The sequence below is a fragment of the Carcharhinus amblyrhynchos genome, unplaced genomic scaffold (genome assembly GCF_965287045.1).
Source record: "Carcharhinus amblyrhynchos unplaced genomic scaffold, sCarAmb.v2.hapA scaffold_38, whole genome shotgun sequence".
NCBI classification, from domain to species: Eukaryota; Metazoa; Chordata; class Chondrichthyes; order Carcharhiniformes; family Carcharhinidae; genus Carcharhinus; species Carcharhinus amblyrhynchos.
Window position 1 is genome coordinate 2,066,164 of NW_027649779.1, and position 21,772 is coordinate 2,087,935.

The window sequence follows — 21,772 nt, forward strand, 5'->3', positions numbered from 1 at the left end:
AAATGAGACAGGGTGAATTGTAGCTGTTATAGAAGCAAAGCCCAGTGCATGAATAATGAAATTAAGCTTCAGATTGCGTGATCATTGGTCACAAACTGGTTTGGTTGCTGTTTCAGTCTCTGTGGCGCAATTGGTCAGCGCGTTCAGCTATTAACTGTAAAGGTTGGTGGTTCGAAACCACCCAGGGACGGAATTTTACTATTTCCTCACCATCAGCATTCACGGTTAAACAGTTGCCTGTTGGCAATGGGTCCGTGGGTGCCAATAAAAATTAGCTGTCAATTGTTCCCGGCTGTACTGTTACCTGGTATTACCAACATTATTTAATGGCGATTGACTTCAAACATATTACATATAACATTATATATACATATATATATACCTGTACACCATTACATATATAAATGCTTCCATTATACCTTTAAACATAAAAAAAATACAATTGAAAAATGAACTTGTGGCTGAGCATTTGTTCCAATTCCATATTCCTGCTTCCATTCATTCCTGGATAGATCATAAATCTGTCTAACCCAAACTGAAATGTGTTCAATGATGGAGCATCGGAACCCTCTGGAGTAGAGAATTCCCAAGATTCACGAGCCTTTGAGTGAAGCAATTTCTCCTCATCTCAGTCCTGAACCATCAGCTCCTTATCCTGAGATTGTGTCCCCGTGTAGAAATAAAACAAAAGGCAGGTGGCTCATGGATAAATTAACATTTTTCAAGCAGCTAGCTTCCCTGGTGGTCTAGTGGTTAGGATTTGGCGCTTTCACCGCCACGGCCCGGGTTCGATTCCGGGTCAGGGAATGTAGATTTATTGCTGTGTAACAATCCTGCGTTACTTCCCGGTTTGCACCAGTTCTTTCGGAATCTGTATAAGGGAGATTTCCTCTTTAGTATCTGAATTGGAACTGTCACATTTAAAGAACAAAGAAATAAGAGTGCGACAGGCTACAAAGCGCTGATGATACAAATGCTGAGATTATTCGACGAAAGATGAAAATGATGCATTAATGAATGGTTAGAAATCATTGATCCCTTAGATATTTGTGAGACGAACGCTTTTAAATGTTGATGTTGGGGATAAGTTGTACAATCAGATTGAAAGTAAAGGTTATCTTCCTGAATTCAGTGACATGGGCTCTCAGTCTAACCATCGGAACCTGCAGCAACACAGCGTAGTTGAACATTGCAGACAGGCTGATTTGCTCCAATAGTTTTCCAGTGGTTTCTGTAGTGTAGTGGTTATCACGTTCACCTCACATGCGAAACATCCCCAGTTCAAAACCGAGCAGAAACAATCATTAAGCTTGCTTATGTCGGGGAAGGGAAATTATTTGGTTTCAGTTTGTTGCTGCACATTATCCGAAACTCAGTGTTAAAGACATGTTATCATTTCTCTGATTTCATCCTCAAATACTTTCTGTGAAATAAGGTGCACTGACACCGAGCATTTATTCGCATCTCGTTCAGTCTCCAACAGAATTTAATGGGTTTATAGGTGCAGACGAATATGGTTATTCACCATCAGAAATTTCAGATAGTAGTGTGTGCTCAAACAGTCAGATACAAGTAATACTGTAAGTGAACTGGAGGAAAAGGCGCACATTTCACAGAAGAATCACATGACGAAAACGACACTGCACACACTCCTGCATTCAATCTTACAAAAGCAGCAAGGATAAAAGTTTAACCCAATTTCGCTCGCGTTGGGATTCGAACCCACACCTCCACGGAGATTGGTGCCTTAGACCGCTCGGCCATACAACCACATTGGCACATGTCACAATCATATTATTTAACGGAAATGTTACTGAAATTCGTTTAAAGAAATGGAGTTGGGAAAGGCCATCGGGAGGATTGAGCCTGATCCTTCTCTGAATCAGGTCAGCCTGAACTGTGTAACAAACAGAAATCATCTCACTTTAGAAACACAATGAACTGCACTGAAGGGACACCATCATTTAAACTGCCCTTAAGCTCGTCGTTTCTTAATTTCCTGTTGCTCTGTTTTTTGAAGGGAAGTAGTGGGGGCGTGGAGATGGCCTTCGCGTGATATTCGTCTCCATCGAGTATACACTGAAGGCTCTGAAGAAGATGTCACAGCTTCTGAACTCTGGGGACTTAGTGGGGGTGGGAGAACACTCTGACTGCCGGGTCCCGGAGTAACAAGGTAACACTGAGCTGGTGATGGCGGAACCCGGGTGTTCCAATGGTGCAACGCCATCGTTTTCACCACCATGGGCTCGATGACAGGTGTCAAGTGTGGAAATAAGCAGAGTGCGTTTTTTTTTAATGAGAAACCTGCCTATTGTGTGACGGAAGAGAACGAAGAGAAAGGCTAAAATGACAATGATCCGCTGATTGGGAAAGTCACTGTCAGCTTCCCTGTTGGATCAGTGGTTTGGATTCTGCACTGTGGCCACAAGTTGATATCACTTGTGTGTGATATAAACATGACAATGTGAAGGAGAAACTTGTATTTGGTGAATAAAAAGACAGAAACAAAACAAAAGGCAGGTGGTTCATGGATAAATTAATATTTTATAAAACTTTTTCTAGCTTCCGTGGTGGTCTAGTGGTTAGGATTCGGCGCTTTCACCGCCGCGGCCCCGGTTCGATTCCCGGTCAGGGAATGTAGATTTATTGCGGTATAACAATCCTGTGTTACTTCCCGGTCTGCACCAGTTCTGGCGAAATCAGTATCAGGGAGATTTCCTCTTTAGTATCTGAATTGGAAATGTTACATTTAAAGGACAAAGAAATAAGGGAGCGACAGCTTACAAAACGCTGATGATACAAAATGCGGATGATTATTGGAAGAAAGATGAAAATGATGCATTAATGAATGGGCAGAAATCATTGCTCCCTTAGGTATTTGCGAGACGAACGCTTTTAAATGTTGATGTTGGGGATAAGTTGTACAATCAGTTTGGAAGTAACGGTTATCTTCCTGAATTCAGTGACATGGGCTCTCAGTCTAACCATCGGAACCTGCAGCGACACAGCGCAGTTGAACATTGCAGACAGGCAGATTTGCTCCACTGTGGTTCGCGCTGTTTCTGTAGTGTAGTGGTTATCACATTCGCCTCACTATGCAGAGGGTTCCCGGTTCAAAACCCGGCAGAAACATTCATTAAGCTTTCTCATGTCGGGGGAGGGAAAATTGTTTGATTTCAGTTTGTTGCTCAACATTATCTGAACCTCGATGTTAAAGACATGTTATCATTGCTCTGATTTCACCCTCAAATGTTTTCTGTGAAACAAAGTGCACTGACGGGAAAGTTCAATTTTGACACCGAGCATTTATTCGCATTTCGTTCAGTCCCCAACAGAATTTAATGGGTTTATAGGTGCAGACTAATATGGTTAATCACCATCTGAAATATCTGATAGTATTGTGTGCTCAAAAAGACAGATACAAGTGATACTGGAAGTGTTTGCAGTCTCGATGTTGTGCTGGTTGTTATAATTCACACTGTTACTGGTTTGAAAAGAATCATAGTGAACTCGGAAACTTAACTCCACATTTGTTTCAAGTCCTGCTGAGAAATTCCAGTCCTTCCTGTTTTTATTTTAACAGGAATCATAGGAGGAGGAGCAGACCACTCGGTCCATCGAGATTTCCACCATTCATACCATCATGGCTGACCTTGGGATACAACTTAGTTTTTCCACCAGCTCCCCATATCCCTGAATTCTCTAAGAGACCAGAAACCTGTTTATCCCAACCTCAAATGTGCTCGATGATGGGGCATCGATAACTGTCAGGTACAGAGAATGCCAAAGATTCTCACCTTTTGAGTGAAGTAATTTCTCCTTATCTTAGCCCGAAATGACCAGCCGGTGATCTGTGCAGCAGGGGGTTAGATTCCCGACCAGCAGAGAAAAAGAAAATCTCTCAGCCTCCATCCTATCAAACCGAATCAGAACTGTGCAAGTTTAAATAGATCACCGCTTATTCTTCTAAACTCCAGAGAATTTCATCACAGGACAACTCACTGACCCCAGGGAGCAATCTGGTGAACCTTCTCTTTACCGTTTCTAATGCAAAGCGTAAACATTTTTAAATGTGACTGTCACATCTGCACAAAATATTCATCCTGGTTACAGCAAAATCCTGTGTAGCAGCAGAAACACCTCGTTATATTTAAACTCCAGTCTGCCGGCAATAAGAACAAAATGTAATTTCCCTTCCAAATATCTGCTGCACCTACATGCTAACTTTATACATTCCTTGTACAAACGCATCTACTCTATTCTTAATATCAACATTTATATTTCTCAGCTCGTCAAATATGTTCTGCTCTTTCAATATTTTTTCGCGAAGAAGAATATCGTTTTGCTTTCCAAAATTGCACCTGACCTGCCCTCATAAAAACACTCTGTTTCACTTCCTATTACTACCTGTCTTTTTGCTCCAGTTTATACCAGCTAAATTTTGCCTACAGGCTCCAGCGAGAATTGAACTCGCGACCCCTGGTTTACAAGACCAGTGCTCTAACCACTGAGCTAGGGAACCATATGCTCTGAGCGGCTTGTGATACGAGTAGCATTATCAGTGGATTCAGGAGCAGGCTGGGGTTTGAGGTGGGGGATTTTTCATGAATGGGGAAATGTCTGAGGTGGAGAACAGGAAGTTAAAAGAAGCAACTTGAAAGTGACATGATTTGACATGTGTGCTGTGTGTGTATCTGACATGTATGTTGTGCCTGTCATGTGATTCTGCTTCAGAGTTTATCGTTAGTGTTACATCTCTGACTTCTCCAGCTCCGATGCCAGTTCATCCAGCTGGAAGATTTAGATGTTGTTCCCTTCACAGACGCTGTGAGGCGTGTTTTCATTAAATAAAGAATTGAACCAAAAATGATTCACTCCGTGACTGGGAATCGAAACCGCGTCACGGCGCCGATCCTGATCACTGGACCCTCAGTGTTGCTGATGTGAGAGATTTGTAATGAATTGACCATCTCTGTATCCATTGCTTTATTTCCAATAATTTTCAACAAAAATAAGTCACGATGAGAAATGACGGGAGGTGAAAATGACAGGATTTGAACCTCAGTTAGAAAGTCCCAACCCATCCTCTGGGCAGGGATTGCAGTCTCAATGTTGGCAAGTCTGTTGCTTATATCGACAAACAGCCATTCAGCCTGTGTTCCTGTCTGTCTTCTCGATCGGAGTAACTCCGTTTGATAAAGTGTCATCTGGATTCGAAACGTCCGCCCTTTTCACTCCTTACAGGTGCTGTCAGACATTGGGAGATTTTGGAACATTTCCTCTTTTCCCATCCGCAGTAATTTGTTTTTATCACTGAGTACAATTGATTGAGATTATTCGAAGAGAGATGAAAATGATGCATTAACGAATGGGCAGAAATTATTGCTCTCTTAGATATCTGGGAAACGAAAGCTTCTAGGTTACCCACCAGCCGAAATAGCTCAGTTGGGAGAGCGTTAGACTGAAGATCTGAAGGTCCCTGGTTCAATCCCGGGTTTCGGCAGGATCATTTTGCTGGTTTTCTGTGCTAATTGGTTGTTCATTTTGCCTCACACAGTCTTCAAACATCAGTTCACACAAGCTGCAATAGACCAAATACCAAAAGGCTTTCTGCTGACTGGCTCCGTAAAAAGGCAGAGTATAAGAGCACGGAAAGAGCCCACTTGGACACCCACATGGCAGGCGCCCACACCCATCCTGGACGGGACAAGTTAGTTCTGATTCCCGCTCCACAGATAGTGCCAAACGTATTGACATTACCCAGTATTTTCTGTTTTTATTTCAGATTTCGAAAGTCCGCAGTCGGCTACTTTATGTTTGTGTTTGGAGCTGACAAATGGCAAATAACATTCCCGCCACACAGAATGCTGAGAGGCTTGGTGATGCTGTTGTCTGTGTGGTGTTGGAGGGGTGCGGGGGTGCTGCCGGGTGGAAGTGGTCTTGTGTTTGGAAGGTGCTGTTTAAGGTGCCTTTGGTGGATTCCTGCATCATGCAGACAAGTGGGGAACATTCTATCGCACTCCCGACTTATGCCACGTCGATGGTGGACTGTTCCACTGATTCAGGGACTATTTCCTCGAGTGGATGTAGCTGTCACTCGGGGGCATAGCTATAAGGTTCATATAGGAGGGATGTCCGAGGTAGGTTCATTACTCAGAAAGTGGTTGGGGTGTGGAATGGACTCACTGCTGTGATAGTGGAGTCGGACACTTTAGGAACTTTCAAGCGGTTATTGGGTCGGCACATGGAGCACTCCAGAATGATAGGGAGTGGGATAGCTTGATCTTGATCTTGATCTTGGGTTCGGACAAAGCTCAGCACAACATCATGGGACGAATGACCTGTACTGTGATGTACTGTTCTATGTCCGATGTTTTTTGGGAGTCAGGAGGAAAGTTACTCCTGCAGGATTCCCAGCATCTGACCAGCTCTTTTAGCCACTGAACGAACTGATAAAATGTGTGCTGAGTCAGAATCGGTCTATCTTCTTTCCTGCTCTGTGTTGTCATGAATTTTCAGCACTTTTGTCTTTTCCTGAATGTATTTTGAGGCTGAAGTAAGAGCCAATGTCATATGATTGTAAGATCTGTGTTCAGGTAATATTCAATAGTGGATTCACTGGCGGGAGGGGTGCGGTTTCCAGCCATGTTGTTGACGCTGGATTGATAACGCAGAGAAGCAAATGACGCTCTGAGAACCAGGGTTCGAATTCCAACACAGCAGGTTAACTCAATTCAAGGCAAAGTAGAATGACTGCGAGTGAGAATAGCAAATTTCAATTATGTAACATTTCCTCACTAAATCGAATATGTTTTGACCATGTTTCCGCCAATTTTGAAGCTTCGGACGGATACATAAATAGTGCTGCAGCTGATTTTGCTGTGGGCCAGTGGCGCAATGGATAACGCGTCTGACTACGGATCAGAAGATTCCAGGTTCGACTCCTGGCTGGCTCGCTATGTCACTTTACTTTAAAAACTGTTCGTGTTGATGAAAAATATTTTTTTCATTAATTTTAGACCAATTCAGGGAAATGTTGACCAAATGCAATCAGCTTCTGTGAAGATATTTATCTTAGCTACTTATTTTTCAAAAAAAATGTTGACAAAAAAAAAGAAAAAACTTTTCTTTTGAAAGAAAAATGTTTCTTTTTTAAATGAAAAATTCTCGTTCAAGTATTTGGGAAAAATACGTCAGCAAGCTTAAGCTACCTTTTAAAAGTTGGAAATTTCTCGAAAAATAAACATGGAAATGTTACATTTTTCAGAATGGTGAAAATATTTTCGAAAAAAAAGTTGATGAAATCTGTTGACGAATTTCTTTTAAGCATGTTTAATTTTAAGAAGCAAAATACAGAGTTTTTTTAAAAGTTGACAAATTTCAGTTAAAACAGATGGAGGAATTTCTTCGGAGTAAGTTTTATTCTGAAAAGTTCAAATTAGCCAGAAGTTTCTGGTTTGTGATACTGGGATTGTTGTCCATTGGAGAGCAGATTGAGGAGTGATTTAACCGAGGTGAACTAGATTAGGGCAAGTTTATAGGGGGAGCGGCAATTTATAAAGTTTGGGGCAAGTCGGGGACATCACACATGCACACACACCTACACACTCTCTCTCTATCTCTCTCTCTCACGCTCACACACACACACACACACACACACTTGCTCAATAATTGCCAGACTCGAGTCAAATTGCTATTATGTGACACAAACCGCGTCTTTTTATTTTCCAACAGAGGAATTAAAGAGCAGCAAAAAAACGAAAAGCATTGACGTTGCAGACACCTGGCACCAGAGGATTATCATACTGTGCATTGTCAGACCAATTGAACTGGCTGACAAATTGTCCTCTCGATTGGTGCTTTGTGATACATTTAAACAAAACACTCTTCAGCAAATCAACCATCTGCATGTGAAAACAACGTCCCACGGAGATTTGAAATCGGATCGCTGGATTCAGAGTCCAGAGTGCTCACCATTACACCACGGAACCACACACGCGCACCGAAAATCCTCATTCAATATTTCTGCCACCTTGAATAGCAGAGAGAAATGTAAATCCCGTTGAGCAATCCCCTCAATGGCCAACACCCATTCATACTCGCATTGCCCTTACTGGTTCCTCCTATAAAAATGCTGGAAAATCTCAACATCTTTAACGAGAAACAATAAATAGTATTACAAAACTGAAACATTAGTTCTCCTGATCCGGGAATCTCAAACACGGGGACACAATCTCAGGATAAGGCGCTGATGATTTAGGACTGCAATGAGGAGAAATTGCTTCACTCAAAGACTCGTGAATCTTCGGAATTCTCTACTCCAGAAGGTTCCGATGTTCCATCATTGAACACATTTCAGTTTGGGTTAGACAGATATATGATCTATCCAGGAATGAATGGAAGTAGGGATGTGGAATTGGAACAAATGCTCAGCCACAAGTTCATGTTTCAATTGTATTTTTTTAATAGTATAATGGAAGCATATATATAATGTTATATGTAATATGTTTGAAGTCAGTTGTCATTAAATAATGTTGGTAATACCAGATAATTGTCTAGCCGGTAACAATTGAGAGCTTTTTTTTAGCACCCACGGACACTTTGCAAACAGGCAAGTGTTTGCCTATGAATGCTGGTAGTGAGAAAAATAGTAAAAAAAAAACGTCTCTGCGTGGTCTCGCACCACCAACCTTTCAGTTAACAGCTGACCAATTGCGCCACAGAAAATGAGACTCTCGATGTCAAGTATATTCTAAACTAGTGTGTCAATGACCACAATTCTATTTCTGAAAACCTCTTCCAGAACTGCAGCATGACCGCGCTGTTTACAATTCTATGCAAGTCTCTTTAGTTCTGTTGATCCAGCAGCACTGCTGTAGTGTGTTGGTTATTCCCTTTCTCCTATGAACGGGCAGGCAAAATGAACCCAAGTCTCTTATCACAGGGAGGAATTTAACGGGAGGGAAGGGAACCGACCACCAGTGGCCCAACGATCCGATACTTTCCACTCAATCATCAATAACACCATTCACAACTGCACCTCCTTCCGAATTATTGTGATCCATTTCCCTCAGGATTTCTTCCAAGATTTACTTTTTTCCTTGTTTTCTTCTAATTTTGATATAAGATTCGCTTCAATATACAACACAAATGGAATTACAAACCTGAGGCTCACCCTGGGAAACAAGTCACTGGATAACACAAATCCCATGGTGCTCATTTCCAGATTCCCAACACTCAGCTTTTCAACCAAATGGAGGAATTTATCACTGAAAAGCTTTGGAAAGTTGGTGTGAATTTTGTTTGTGAATCACTCGGGTGTTGTGTAAATGCTACTCGAAGGTTCAGTGAGCGGGATATAATCTATCTGCGTTTTGCTGAGCTTGTGTTCGGTGTATGGGGAGGTTTGAACGGGTTGGACCTTGTGTCCCGGGGATGGGCAGTAACCCGCTGATTGAAGCTGCAGTCGCCGCTTTCTGCTGGCGATTTGAGACTGCGGGATGTAATCCTGCTGCTTCTCCCTGTCTCACTCACTGTGGAGCCGGGGAAAAGAGAATCATTGATGGGGTTGTTTCCCGGTCTGAAATGTGGCCTCGAATAACGGTTATGAACGGAGGTAACGCTGCGGGAGCCTTTAATAATCTGACAAAAGTCAGGGAAGTGCAGTGCTCCAGTGGCGCAATCGGTTAGCGCGCGGTACTTATACAGCAGTACAGCCAGCGGGCTATGCCGAGGTTATGAGTTCGACCCTCACCTGGAGTACTTGCGTTTTGGTGAGAAGATCGTCCAGTGGTCTAATCCCTTAACCAGCTCATAATCTGGGGATCACCAGAACGGGGGTGGAATTGAAAACCAACAAAAACAATCCATTGATGATTGATGAAGAAAATATATTTCTGCCCACTTCCCAACAGGGAATTTTTCGTTAGGTGAATGTGGTAATCACTGCACTGCAGAAACGATGAGTTCTCTCCACCTTGGATAAAACTATTTCTGAGGTCATCACTGCAGATGTCGGAGCAGCTTTCTCGAAGTTCAACCCATTGAATGCGATTAGCTAGAGTAGCATTGGCGATTCAGTGGTAGAATTCTCGCCTGCCACGCGGGAGACCCGGGTGCGATTCCCGGCCACTACAAAGTCCGTTTTCTCTCCATTCTATCAACACTCTTTCTTTGCAATTCTGTACTGCCCACCTACTTCAATCTCTTTACCATTTGCCTCATGCTACTTTTCAACATCAGCATCACTTTCCCTTTTTCTCCCTCAGTCTCTCTTTGATCTTAACCAGAAACGAAAGAACATTCAGGAAACCGAACCAAGTGTTTGAAATGTGCCCTCAACAATGATGTGCTCAGATTTATTCATATGTTCTGTAATCCATGTGAGTGACGATAAACATTGGATTCTTAAACTCTTTCACAAGACCAATAAATAGACTCTCACTTTCTGCGTCAAAGCCCTGGACTATTTTTTCCCTTCTTGTCTCCTCTAAACTAATATTTCGTCTTCAATTTCTTTCGCTTCTCCATTATACAGTTTGCATGTTTCTTAAAACAAACAGCGGTTTTTTGATTGTACTTCAAACAAAGCAGAATATCAATGGAGTCCTCCACCACTCCCGTAGCATCAGAGGAAAGTACACTGACAAGACACGCTGTAAATTTGAAGCCTTTTATGTTTTATGTCAGACCAACCATTAGTTTAACGAAGATAAATATAAAATACTGTGGATGTTGGAATGTGAAACAGAAACTGAAAATGCTGGAAAATCTCAGCAGGTCTGATAACATCTGTGGAAAGAGGATAGAGCTAAAGTTTCGAGTCTGGGAGACCCTTCCTCGGAGCTTAGCTCAGACTCGGAAATGTTGGTTCAATTAGTTCAATGAAGTTGTCCAGTCCATTATGACAGTACCTTCGTTGAGCTGGACTTTCCTCCAGCGAAAAAAAAATCGTTTTCAAATAGACATCGACAACTGAAAATATAGATGCGTTTGCCAGAATTAAGTGATTTATGATGTCCGTAGTGAATATAACCATACTGAATTTGACCTGATAACACTCAGTTGAGCCTTGTGAAGTAGATCTCTCGGGCACCTGAGAATTTGCTGGGGTGAATCTGGTCGACATTGAACAGACGCAAGCCAGTTTGGGCATGTACACGCCGATTGTAACCAGGTTGGACTGGAACCGTTTATTCTACATTACAGATGCTGAGCAGAGTACCCCAACATCCAATGTAGCTGTGCAGAGCCGGGGACGTTCGGCCTGAAAGTAACTGGGATGGACTGGAAATTAAACTTGGCCAAATTGATGTAATTGAAATGCCCTGGCAAAAAATAACATAATCGTAAAGAAAGGCGACTCCTAAGGTAGCCATAGTTAAGTGCCCTTACCATGGTCACGAATAGATGGCTAGAAGTGGGTTGACTCAATGAGAGATCTTTAGAACTAAATTGCGTCCTATCATTTCGTCGGGATTTTGAACATTTCTTTTCTGTTTTCCATGGACTATTTGCATTTCTTAATGCAGTCATATAAGATGATTAGAGGTATAAATAGGGTGGACAGTGATAGCCTTTTTCCTCGGATGGAGAAAGCTAGCACGAGGGGGCATAGCTTTAAATTAAGGGGTGGTAGTTATAGTACAGATGTCAGAGGTAGGTTCTTTACCCAGAGGGTGGTGAGGGATTGGAATGCCCTGCCTGCTGCAGTTGTAAATGCGCCTAGTTTGGGGGCGTTTAAGAGATCCGTGGATAGGTTTATGGATGGAAAGGGATTGGTTTAAGTTAGAAGGTCATTGCTTTTTAATTGGTCGGCGCAGCATCCTGGGCCGAAGGGCCTGTTCTGCGCTGTAATGTTCTATGTTCTATGTTCTATGTTCAGTCAGAAGCCAGCAGCTATGTTCTGTACTGACACGAATATCCAGGGAAATTAGATTATGCCTTAGTCTCTGGGTATTTCACTCAAGGAGGTTTGAGAATTCATTGAAAAAAAATTATACTTGATCAAAACATAAACAGCAGCTGGGTAGCATCTGCACGAAATTGTTTTTCACACTAAATGTGAATAATATAAAAAGAATCATTTCCCTGGAGCCTCACGTTATGTATAAATGTTACAACATTTATTGTCATACCATGCATGCACAAAGCCTCCGACAAAAATGCATGTACCTCCAAAAGGGCTGGTGTTTGCCATTTACTATCCAGTCATTGCAACTATTGGAGTTCCAGGTACAGTTTTGTTATTATCATGTACTGTCTTTGTTCAGCTTGTAACGTTTTTTTTTCAGTTTTATCACTAGCACATCCCCAACACATGGCATTCACTTCTATCATTTAGAGTGATGAATTTTCCCCTAAAATATATAGATTCTTCGGGTCAACTGATATTTTGTTCTCTTTCACAGGATAATTTTATACATTTTAAGAGCTTTATTCTGGCACAATTTTCTGAATGAATTGTGAACGTTGTCGTTTTAGGCAGTGCCATTTCACTCAAGTAACAGAAAAAGGTATTGACATGATAATGTCTCTCATTCAACTGTGTTCTGCCTGTCTATGACCTGTGCCGTACTTTGGATCCCCCACCCCCCTCCCATCAAACTTGCCATTTATCACTGCAAAATCAATTTAGAAATGCAGTTATATTTTCGTAGCAATGCAATTGTAGATGGATCCTTGAAAATTATTATGTTGTACATGTAGTTCAATTACGACATTGACACACTAAGTGTTGCGAATTTTCACTCGGAAACCACAGCATCACTCTATTTCTGCAGAATTACTGGCGCTGCTATTGGAAGTTACAGCCATTCCATTGCAAACGTGTAACTTTTTATTGTTAGTATCATTGATGTTCCAGAATTATCGCATTGTCACCTCCCTGTACATGTAAATATATGTAAATGTGTTTTTGTCTTCTCCCTGTTCCTGTATTGTTATCTAGAAATTCTAGATTTCTTTCATGTTGTTGATATTGAGAGAAATTGATTGATTCGTACGAACAATGGCTATCTGAATATCATGAAAGATTTTATTGACACACCTTCGATATCAACGGGTTTTTGACAATATAGGAGGATTGCAATAACGGCACTTTGGTGAATGATTGGTACACACCAATAACAAGCAAAGCACACTGTTTTGTCTCCAGTCTCGACCCTTGACACTCATTGCACAAGTCATCATTTCTCTCGATTCCTTTCTGATTACTTTGACCATGTTGACGGAGGCAGGGTAACTGTTGGTATATTTTGGATGGAATATAAGTGATTCTGGAAATGCTTTCATGCCTGTTTCAGAAATTTCAGAAGAGAGGTTCAAAGGACCCAGTACTGCTTGCGAGTTTTTAATCTTCAAATATACACTTCACTCAGATTTGTATATTTTAACCCCTGCAATTAGAGCAATACTCTTTCCAAGTGTGTCCTTTGCATCTGTCAGTTACAGAGATTCATTATGCATCAGCAATTACACTTCATTTTCAGGTTTGGAGCCTCTTTCAATATTTCCTCTGTAAATTCAGAGAAAAGCCGATTAGTTCCCCCTTCGTTGATTGAAGATTTAGAGTTGGGTTTAATGCAGACATTTCCAACAGTGAATATTTTAAGAATAATTCGCCAGGTGGGGCAACTATCGAAACTGAGCGAGATGGAAACTTTCCAGTTGAATATTGAAATGAATGCTGTTTTATAATTCCATATTCAATATGTTCTGTTGGAAATTGCTGACTATTCCTGAAAGTGCATTTATGGGTTTTCAATATCTTCTTATCTTTCATTATATTGTATTGCATCATGATGCAATTCTATGTCAAAGACCCACCTTATTTATAATTCTTGTGATCATGTGAATGGAAACCTGAACAAGGGATAGTTTTCAATGCAGAATCAAGTCAAAAGATTTTCAGTTTCATGCACAATCTTGTATCATTTTGATGTGAGTTGAGAAAGTAACATCTTGTCTCTCATGTCGCCGTGCATATATTCTCCTGCCTTCTCTATTTTACAGCTAACTTGGCAGTCGCTGTAATCCTATGCCGAAGAAACTGTGGTCTCTCCAGATGTATAATTTACTATGTGGTGTCCATGGCGGTGACAGATCTCTTGGTCATTATTACCAGCGTGATATTAAACCGGATTGCTGGGATTTATTTCCCTGGCAGTTTTCTGTCAGTCACCCCAATCTGCAGTCTTCATGTTGTGATAACCTATGCAAGCATTGATGGTTCTGCCTGGTTAACAGTTGCTTTCACCTTTGATCGATTCGTGGCCATTTGCTGCCAGAAGCTGAAAATCAAATACTGCAGGGAGAAAACAGCGGCGTGGGTCATAGTGACCATCTGCACACTGAGCACTCTGAAAACATCCTTCCTGTATTTTATTTTTGAACCGTTATATATAATTAACAACATACCATGGTTCTGTGTTATAAAACAAATATTTTACACATCCCTCGCATGGAACGCCTATGATTTGTTTCGAACAGTTTCAATGCCCTGTATCCCATTCATTCTGATTTTACTGTTCAATGCTCTGACTATCAGACACATTCTCGCAGCCAATCGGACCCGCAGCAAGCTCCGGGCACAGAGTAATGGAGAAAAACAGAGAGACCCAGAGATGGAGAAACGGAGAAAGTCCATTATTTTACTCTTTGCCATCTCGGGCAGTTTCATTCTCTCATATGCGTTATTTTTTGTGACGATTCTCTATGTCCGAATTGCAAAGGTCCCTTATTTCTCAGATCCTGATACTAGTGAATGGCCATTTATCTTGGAGGAAAGCGGTTATGTGCTTCAGTTTCTGAGTTCTTGCGTCAACCCGTTTATTTATGCAGGGACTCAGAGGAATTTCAGGACTGAGTTAAAGAATGGAGTGAATTATCTGCTGAGATTATTTGTTAATGCGTTTAAGATTTGAAAATATGAGATAGAAAACGAAAGTTTCATTAAACTCCAACAATTCCTGTACTTCTCAATGCCACACAAGGTCATCTTTCAAATATGTTCCTGTTTATGTACACCTACACCAATGTGTGAATAAAGAAATTTATAAGGAAAACAGAACCAACGTAAAAAAAATCCGTATTGCAATCTTGAGAACCCATGGGTTTCCCATGTCTCCAACTCAGTGGAGGACCAGTGATGAAGGTTCGACCCGCTTACCTCCACGGTTCCGGTTTGATTCACAGTCAGTTAATATAGATCAATTCATTGTTCACCACACAGAGAACAGGTGAATAGTTTTGCCCCAGTGTGAGTTGGCATAACATAAAGGTTCATGATGGGGGATATAGGAGGAATGTCCGAGGTAGATTCTTCACTCAGAGTAGTTGGGGTGTGAAATACACTGCCTGCTGTGATAGTGGACTCGGACACTTTGAGAACTTTCAAGCGGTTATTTGATAGGCACATGGAGCACTTAGGAATGATAGGGAGTGGGATAGCATGATTTTGGGTTTGGACAATACTCGACACAACATTGAGGGCGAAAGGGCCTGTACTGTTCTGTAATGTTCTGTTTTCCTATGTGAGCTCGCTGGTGTTTCAGTATATAGAATGAATCAGTGAATCCTTACAGTGATCACAGAAGGGTATGGATGACACTTCGTCAGAGCTGAAGACAAAGACATTTGGACGAGATTTATACTGTAACGGTGAGGGATACATGTGTGTGGTGGGTGACAAAGGTGTCACATATAAATACAAAAATAGGCGGAATTTAAATGGTAGTGAGCATGGCTAAGAAAGGTGTTGTTGGTTGTCCATTAGGAGATCAGAATGTGTAAATGGCAGGATAAATGAAGTGTAAGAGAAGGCCCGAGTGGGGTGGAGGGCGTGGGGGGAAACAAGATAGAAAGTGAGATTTTAAATAAACAATGTATAATGGAAATTATGAAGATATATAATAGTAAAAAAAAACCATATATGAAATGAAACAGAATAACAAGAAATGGGGTAAAGATGGAGGAAAAGAGATGCTCTGAAGTTGTTGAGCTCATTGTTCAGCCTGGAACGCAGTAAGTACCAAATCGGGAGATCATGCAATGTTCCTCCAGTTTGCATTGGAGTACCTCCTGATACCATTGCTTATTGTGCCTTCCATCACATTACTGATGATCAAGTGTAGACTGGTGGTTATTGGCGGTGTTAGATTTGAACTGATTTTTGTGAACTGGGCAATCTTGGGCAAATTGTACCATTAGCGGTTAGATACCACTGTTGTGGCTGAGGAACAGCTTAGCAAAGGTTGCAGCAAGTTCTGAGATTCATTTCTTCAGCACCATTGCCAGAATATTTTTCAGGGCTGTAGTATTTCTTCTTTCCAATGCCTCCAAGTTTGTTTTTTTTTGAAAACCTAAGGAATGGTGAGGTGTATCTGTTCCGTTCATTGACTACCCCACTCTGCCTCTATATTTATCTCCTTCTCTTTGGACATCTGCCTTGGCCTTTCCCTCTTTCAGTCTAACTATCCATTTCCCCTCTTCTGTCTTTGTTCCTTCTATTCTCCCTGTCTGGGTGGAATTAAGTTTCATTGAATTGATTCCTGAAATGAGGTGGTTGTTGAGCTGGGGATCTATCTTGATTTTAAATGGTGGAGGAGACTCAATGGGACCTGTGATCTAATTCAACTCCCATGATCCTGTTCAAAGCCAAGACCAGCTCTGATTGCAATGACCCCTGCTGCTGTCGTTGATGGGGAGAATAAGTTTGGGATAGCGATATTTTGTGGAGGAGTGGGATCAAATCCCTACCCCCCACTGTCAGATTTTCACTTAAATTACTTTAAATGTTATGAGTAAATTTGGTTATCATGTGATTATTAGAATTGAATGCAATAGAATGTATCATCATTGATTTTGATTGGAAGAACCAGCAGAAACCATGCAAAACGAGTAACTGATGGGCTTGAAACGAGTTTAGATGTTCCACCAGTTAGCCGGATCTGCACGCATGAATCACCATGTTTCTGTAGTGTAGTGATTATCACATTGGCCTCAGGAGGAAGCTCCCCGATTCGAAAACCTGACAGAAACATTCCCAAATAATTCTGATTTCAGAATTGTTCTCGTTTCGCACCAAAGATTAATTGAGCTGATGAGTTATTATTTGGCATTTAAGACGGGAATCACACAGTGAAGAATATTATAGGAAGGTCTGTGATAGCGAGTAAGACAGGATGGATTATCTGACGCAGTGAATGATGGACAAGAACGGCGTTTATTGCTCCCCATTAGCTTTAATCATTGCTGCTTTCCCGGTTGAACTCCAGCTCTGCTTTTCTCCAGCAGTATCACAGCTCAAACTGAGACTTCCTCAATTCCGCTTTGTTAATCTCACAATTACTGCTTTCTGAATGAAGTCAATTAGTTTAGTGTTTAATTCACTGAGAAGTTTTCTTGACAATTAGCCCGAGAGTTTTTTCCAGAAATGAGTGATATTTCTGTCAGTGCACACGATTAAATCTGACCCATTATCACCCAGGTCGCCATCAACATCATCAGAGCTTTACATCCTATCACTGCCTTTCATTATCTGTGTTTGTTCTCAGCCTGTTGCCCCTGTGACATTCCCAGTTCGGAAGGAAAACTACAAATTCTCACTCCACTGATGCTTTCGACCAGGAAGCAATTCAGGATTGCTTATCAAAAACATTATGTGAAACCTCACTGTGCTAGGGACCTGTGGGCCATTTGCACGTTTTCCCCGGGTCTGTGTGGGTTTCTTCCGGTTTCCTTCCCCAGTCTGAAAGACGTGCTGGGTGAGGCGCCATTGGGCCGTGCTTAAATTCTCCCTCAGTGTTACCCGAACAGGAATGTGGAGACTAGGGCAATTCTCACAGTAACTTCATTGCAGTGTTAATGTGAGCTGACTTATTAGTGACACTAAAAAATAAAACATTATTTGTTAATATATCGAAACCAGTCTGCGAACCTGCAAGGACCGAACACGAATCACTAACGCACCAAGATGGTAGGGCGTTTAGGAAAATTACAAAACATCGAGATCTAGGGGTACAAGGTCAGAGCTCATTGAAAGTGGAGTTACAGGTGGACATGATGGTGAAGAAGGCATTCGACATGCTTAGTTTCATTGGTGAGAACACTGAATGCAGGAGTTGTACTAGACATTGGAATACTGTGTACAGCCCTGGTCACTCTATTATAGAAAGGATATTATTAAACAAGAAAGAGTGCAGAAAAGATTTACGAATGTGCTCGCGGGACCTGATGGTTTGAGTTCTAAGGAGTGCTTGGATAGACTGTTTTATTTCTGGAGTGCAGGAGGCAGGGTGGCTGTCTTATAGAGGTCTATAAAATAATATGGGGCATAGTTCAGTTTAGATAGTGCATATCTTTTCCCAACTGCATTGGTGTCTAAATCTAGAGGGCATAGGTTTAACGTCAGAAGGGAAAGATATAAAAGAGTCCAGAGGCACTTTTTTTCACACAAAGGGTCGTGAATGTCTGGAACAAGCTGCCAGAGCTAGTGGTACAGGCGGGTATAATTTTGTCTTAAAAAAAACGCCAGCTATCGAGGAATATGGGCTAAACGCAGGCAATAGGTACCATTTTAGTAGTTTAAAAAGGGAGGCATAGATATGTCGGGCCGAATGGCCTGTTTCAATGCTGTAAAACTCTGTGAGTGATTGACTCTGTTTCATCTTCCTGATTCTCCCAGATACTGATTACAGATGAGTCAGCCTCCGATTTAAATGGATGAAGGAGATATCATTATGCTGGGTTGTAAAATGCGATTGGCTGAGTAACTTGTCAGGAATTATGATTGCTGTATGTTTACTGAACTTAACTGATTTTTAAACTAACATGAGGCGGGAATGATCGATAAGAAAATCTATAATTGATCTGTTATTGATTGTACACGTTAGATTCATTGGAAAGTCCGGTGCTCTGTTCCAGAGCCACTTAACCCTTTCTGTCATCTCCGGGAAGCTGCTTGTTGTGTTTTTGTTTTAAATAAATATTACGTATTTACACAGAGATATCTGCCTCGTGAGTTTATATTCTCTGTAGTTAAAGACAGTATTGGTCACCTCAAATTATCCCATAACACTAGCCGTAATTTGGAAATGTGTAATTTATTATGTTCTTATGTGAAATACGCCTCAATCCCTTGGTTTCACCTGATGGTTTGCACCTCTGTTCTGTCTGTGTTCTCTATCTAGCTTGTGGTATGCCTGACTTGTAAGTATTGCATCAGACGATGTACAGAGAAACTCACTCTGTTAACCCACACTGTTGCGGCTTTGATAGTGTTTTTAAGGGGCAGGGTAAAGGAAACTATTTCCTCCCAAACACGAACCCCCATTGGTCGCGGATGAAGCAGAACCTTTGCTGTTTAGAATTACCTGAAGCTCGGTCAGTGACAGATCAGTTTATGAGTGAAATCATCGATATCTCCGCGTTCTTCATTCATTCTGTCTCTGGATTTTATCTCAAAAAGGCAGAGATGAAGGTGTATTTACACGGATTGGCCACGGGGTGGCGCAGTGACTCTTTCACTGAGCGGCCTTGAGTTCAACCACATCCCACACATGACTGGGGGAACATTCCTGTCTAGGAAAAGGGGGAAACCCTATAATAGGGAAAATGGGGCGGAGGTGATGGGTTCGGAGAACAGAATGAAGCCAAGCCAGAGATGGTTAAAGTTTAATTCAATATTTATTTCAAAAATTCAGAGAATATTTTACAGCAAAATTATTTTTTTAAGACACGAAAGTGAACACAGCGATCGAGCTTCACATTGAGAACAGAACACATGCACAGAGAATCTGTCAATATTTGTACATCTGTTCCATACACCAGAAAGGGAAAACAGGACATTAAAAGAATGCGGAATTAACAAATGTGAATAAGGAATTAGAAACGTTTATTTATACATGAAATTTAAACTACGGGAAAACTATTAATCACAATTAAATTTATAAGAAAAATGTGTCGTATATTTCACACTGAAAATTGAAATAAGGTCTATGACTGCTTCAGTATCAGATTCAGAATGATAAACTGTAAGAATTTTACTGATAGAGTCACCAAGAGGAGATATTGTACATGAGCCGCACAGAGATCTTGATAATCAGCTGAGGGAAATCTGCAGCGTCCAAAATTCAACCCATCATTTGATCTGTAAAATAAAGATACAATAATGAAGCAGATGTTTATGATGTGGGGCATTAATGTTAGAGTTTTTAATCAGTGAAACATTGAGAGATTTTTCAAATCCATTCTGCCAGTTTGAAATGTGAGTGAATTGAATCATCTCACCTTCACCAGAGTGACGGCAGTGCTGTAGAAAATGCTCAGGAAGAACAGGACGATGAATGTGGAAGCAGTTGTCCAGATGTTGCTGTTATCATCCTCATTGTCTTCAATCCAGATGCGGTCGGTGAGGTCTAGGGGCGGAGACCAGAAATTGAAATTAGATTACTTTATTTATCCAGGGATTTTTTTTTTCTTTTCCCTGTTCTCCTTCATAAACTGTTAATGTATTCTCTGTATAATTTTCAATGTCTATCTACTCTTACACTCAGGACACTCAATCACCGATCTCCGTAACTATGTTCACACTTGATCGTTATGTACATTCCTTGGACAGTCCATGCCAGAAAGCACTGAAGATGTTTTCTTGAGTATCAGTTCATTTTTGATCAATTTGGCACTATCCCTCATTGAAGAATATTATGACTGATATCGAGGAACGTTCACTGATCAATGATTGTTTCCAAAGATGGTGACTGACACGTAAACTGTGAATGTTGCTGTTTAAGAGCCGGGATGTAATTTCTGATCTCTTATTTATGGTTGAAATTGTAAGTAGATCACTAACTTAATTTAGTTTTTCCACGTGCAATGTACATTGGGCGAGTTGTCGGTAGATATGTCCATTAAAATTCATGTTTAAGTTTTACTTTCATCATTTACCTTATTTAAGATTTTGCATTTGTGTGCGTGTGCATGATCATCTCGTGCTCTGCATTAATCTTTGGCTCTGAGTTAATACATGTACAAGAGCGTTAATGTACACATTCATTTCCCTGTATTTGTTGATTTGTGTAGTTGTGTGTCTACATCTGAGTGTATATTTTATTTTTCTGGTATTGTGTGTGTATGACTCTATTATTGTGTTAAGTCCATGTATAATTATTAATTCCACTCTTAATCGGTGCACATGTGCGTCTATCTATTACTATGTCTTAATTTCTGTCATTCTGGTAATGTTTGTTTCCCTTCCTGTGTGCGTCTGTTTTCCCATTTGCCTGTGTGTACCTGTTAACATGTATGTATGTATATACGTGTTGATAGTTCTTCATAACGATATCTTGATTCGTGTTTGTGTTTCGATATGTAGTAATGTGTGCTATGGTATTCTGTTCTGTTAATGTTTGTGTCCACATGTTTGCGTGCAAATGTTTTGCTGTCCATTCATCTATATGCAGCCTGCTTATTTGTTTATATGCATTTCCATATATATCTGTTAATGTGCATAACATTGTCTGTGTCTTTATGTATATTCCTGTCAGGGTGAATGTGTGCTAAAATATATACTTATTTGTGTATATGTATGTGTTTTTGCATTTATGTGGGTCTACATGCACGTGTATCTATCTGTCGATGCATGTATATGTTTGTGTCTGGGTCTGTGTACCGATACAGAGAAGTGTATGAACTTGTGTGTTTTATGTGCATTTGTGTGAGTGCTTTTGTATGTATTTGATTGTGTGCGTATGTTGTTGTTTTAGTGCCTGTT

The 21,772-nt window shown here is 40.9% G+C and overlaps 6 non-coding genes across 6 annotated transcripts; 5 read left to right on the forward strand and 1 right to left on the reverse strand.

Annotated features, from left to right (window-relative positions):
- The first annotated feature begins 115 nt into the window (after positions 1–115).
- Positions 116–190, forward strand: trnan-auu (transfer RNA asparagine (anticodon AUU)). The gene has a single exon. It is a non-coding gene; the product is annotated as a tRNA-Asn (tRNA).
- Positions 191–735: 545 nt separating this feature from the next.
- On the forward strand, positions 736–807 carry trnae-uuc (transfer RNA glutamic acid (anticodon UUC)). The gene has a single exon. It is a non-coding gene; the product is annotated as a tRNA-Glu (tRNA).
- A 3,642-nt stretch (positions 808–4,449) lies between these two features.
- On the reverse strand, positions 4,450–4,522 carry trnat-ugu (transfer RNA threonine (anticodon UGU)). The gene has a single exon. It is a non-coding gene; the product is annotated as a tRNA-Thr (tRNA).
- Positions 4,523–5,430: 908 nt separating this feature from the next.
- Positions 5,431–5,503, forward strand: trnaf-gaa (transfer RNA phenylalanine (anticodon GAA)). The gene has a single exon. It is a non-coding gene; the product is annotated as a tRNA-Phe (tRNA).
- A 1,380-nt stretch (positions 5,504–6,883) lies between these two features.
- trnar-acg (transfer RNA arginine (anticodon ACG)) lies at positions 6,884–6,956 on the forward strand. The gene has a single exon. It is a non-coding gene; the product is annotated as a tRNA-Arg (tRNA).
- Positions 6,957–9,667: 2,711 nt separating this feature from the next.
- Positions 9,668–9,762, forward strand: trnai-uau (transfer RNA isoleucine (anticodon UAU)). Its single transcript has 2 exons — positions 9,668–9,705; positions 9,727–9,762. It is a non-coding gene; the product is annotated as a tRNA-Ile (tRNA).
- The last annotated feature ends 12,010 nt before the right edge of the window (positions 9,763–21,772 follow it).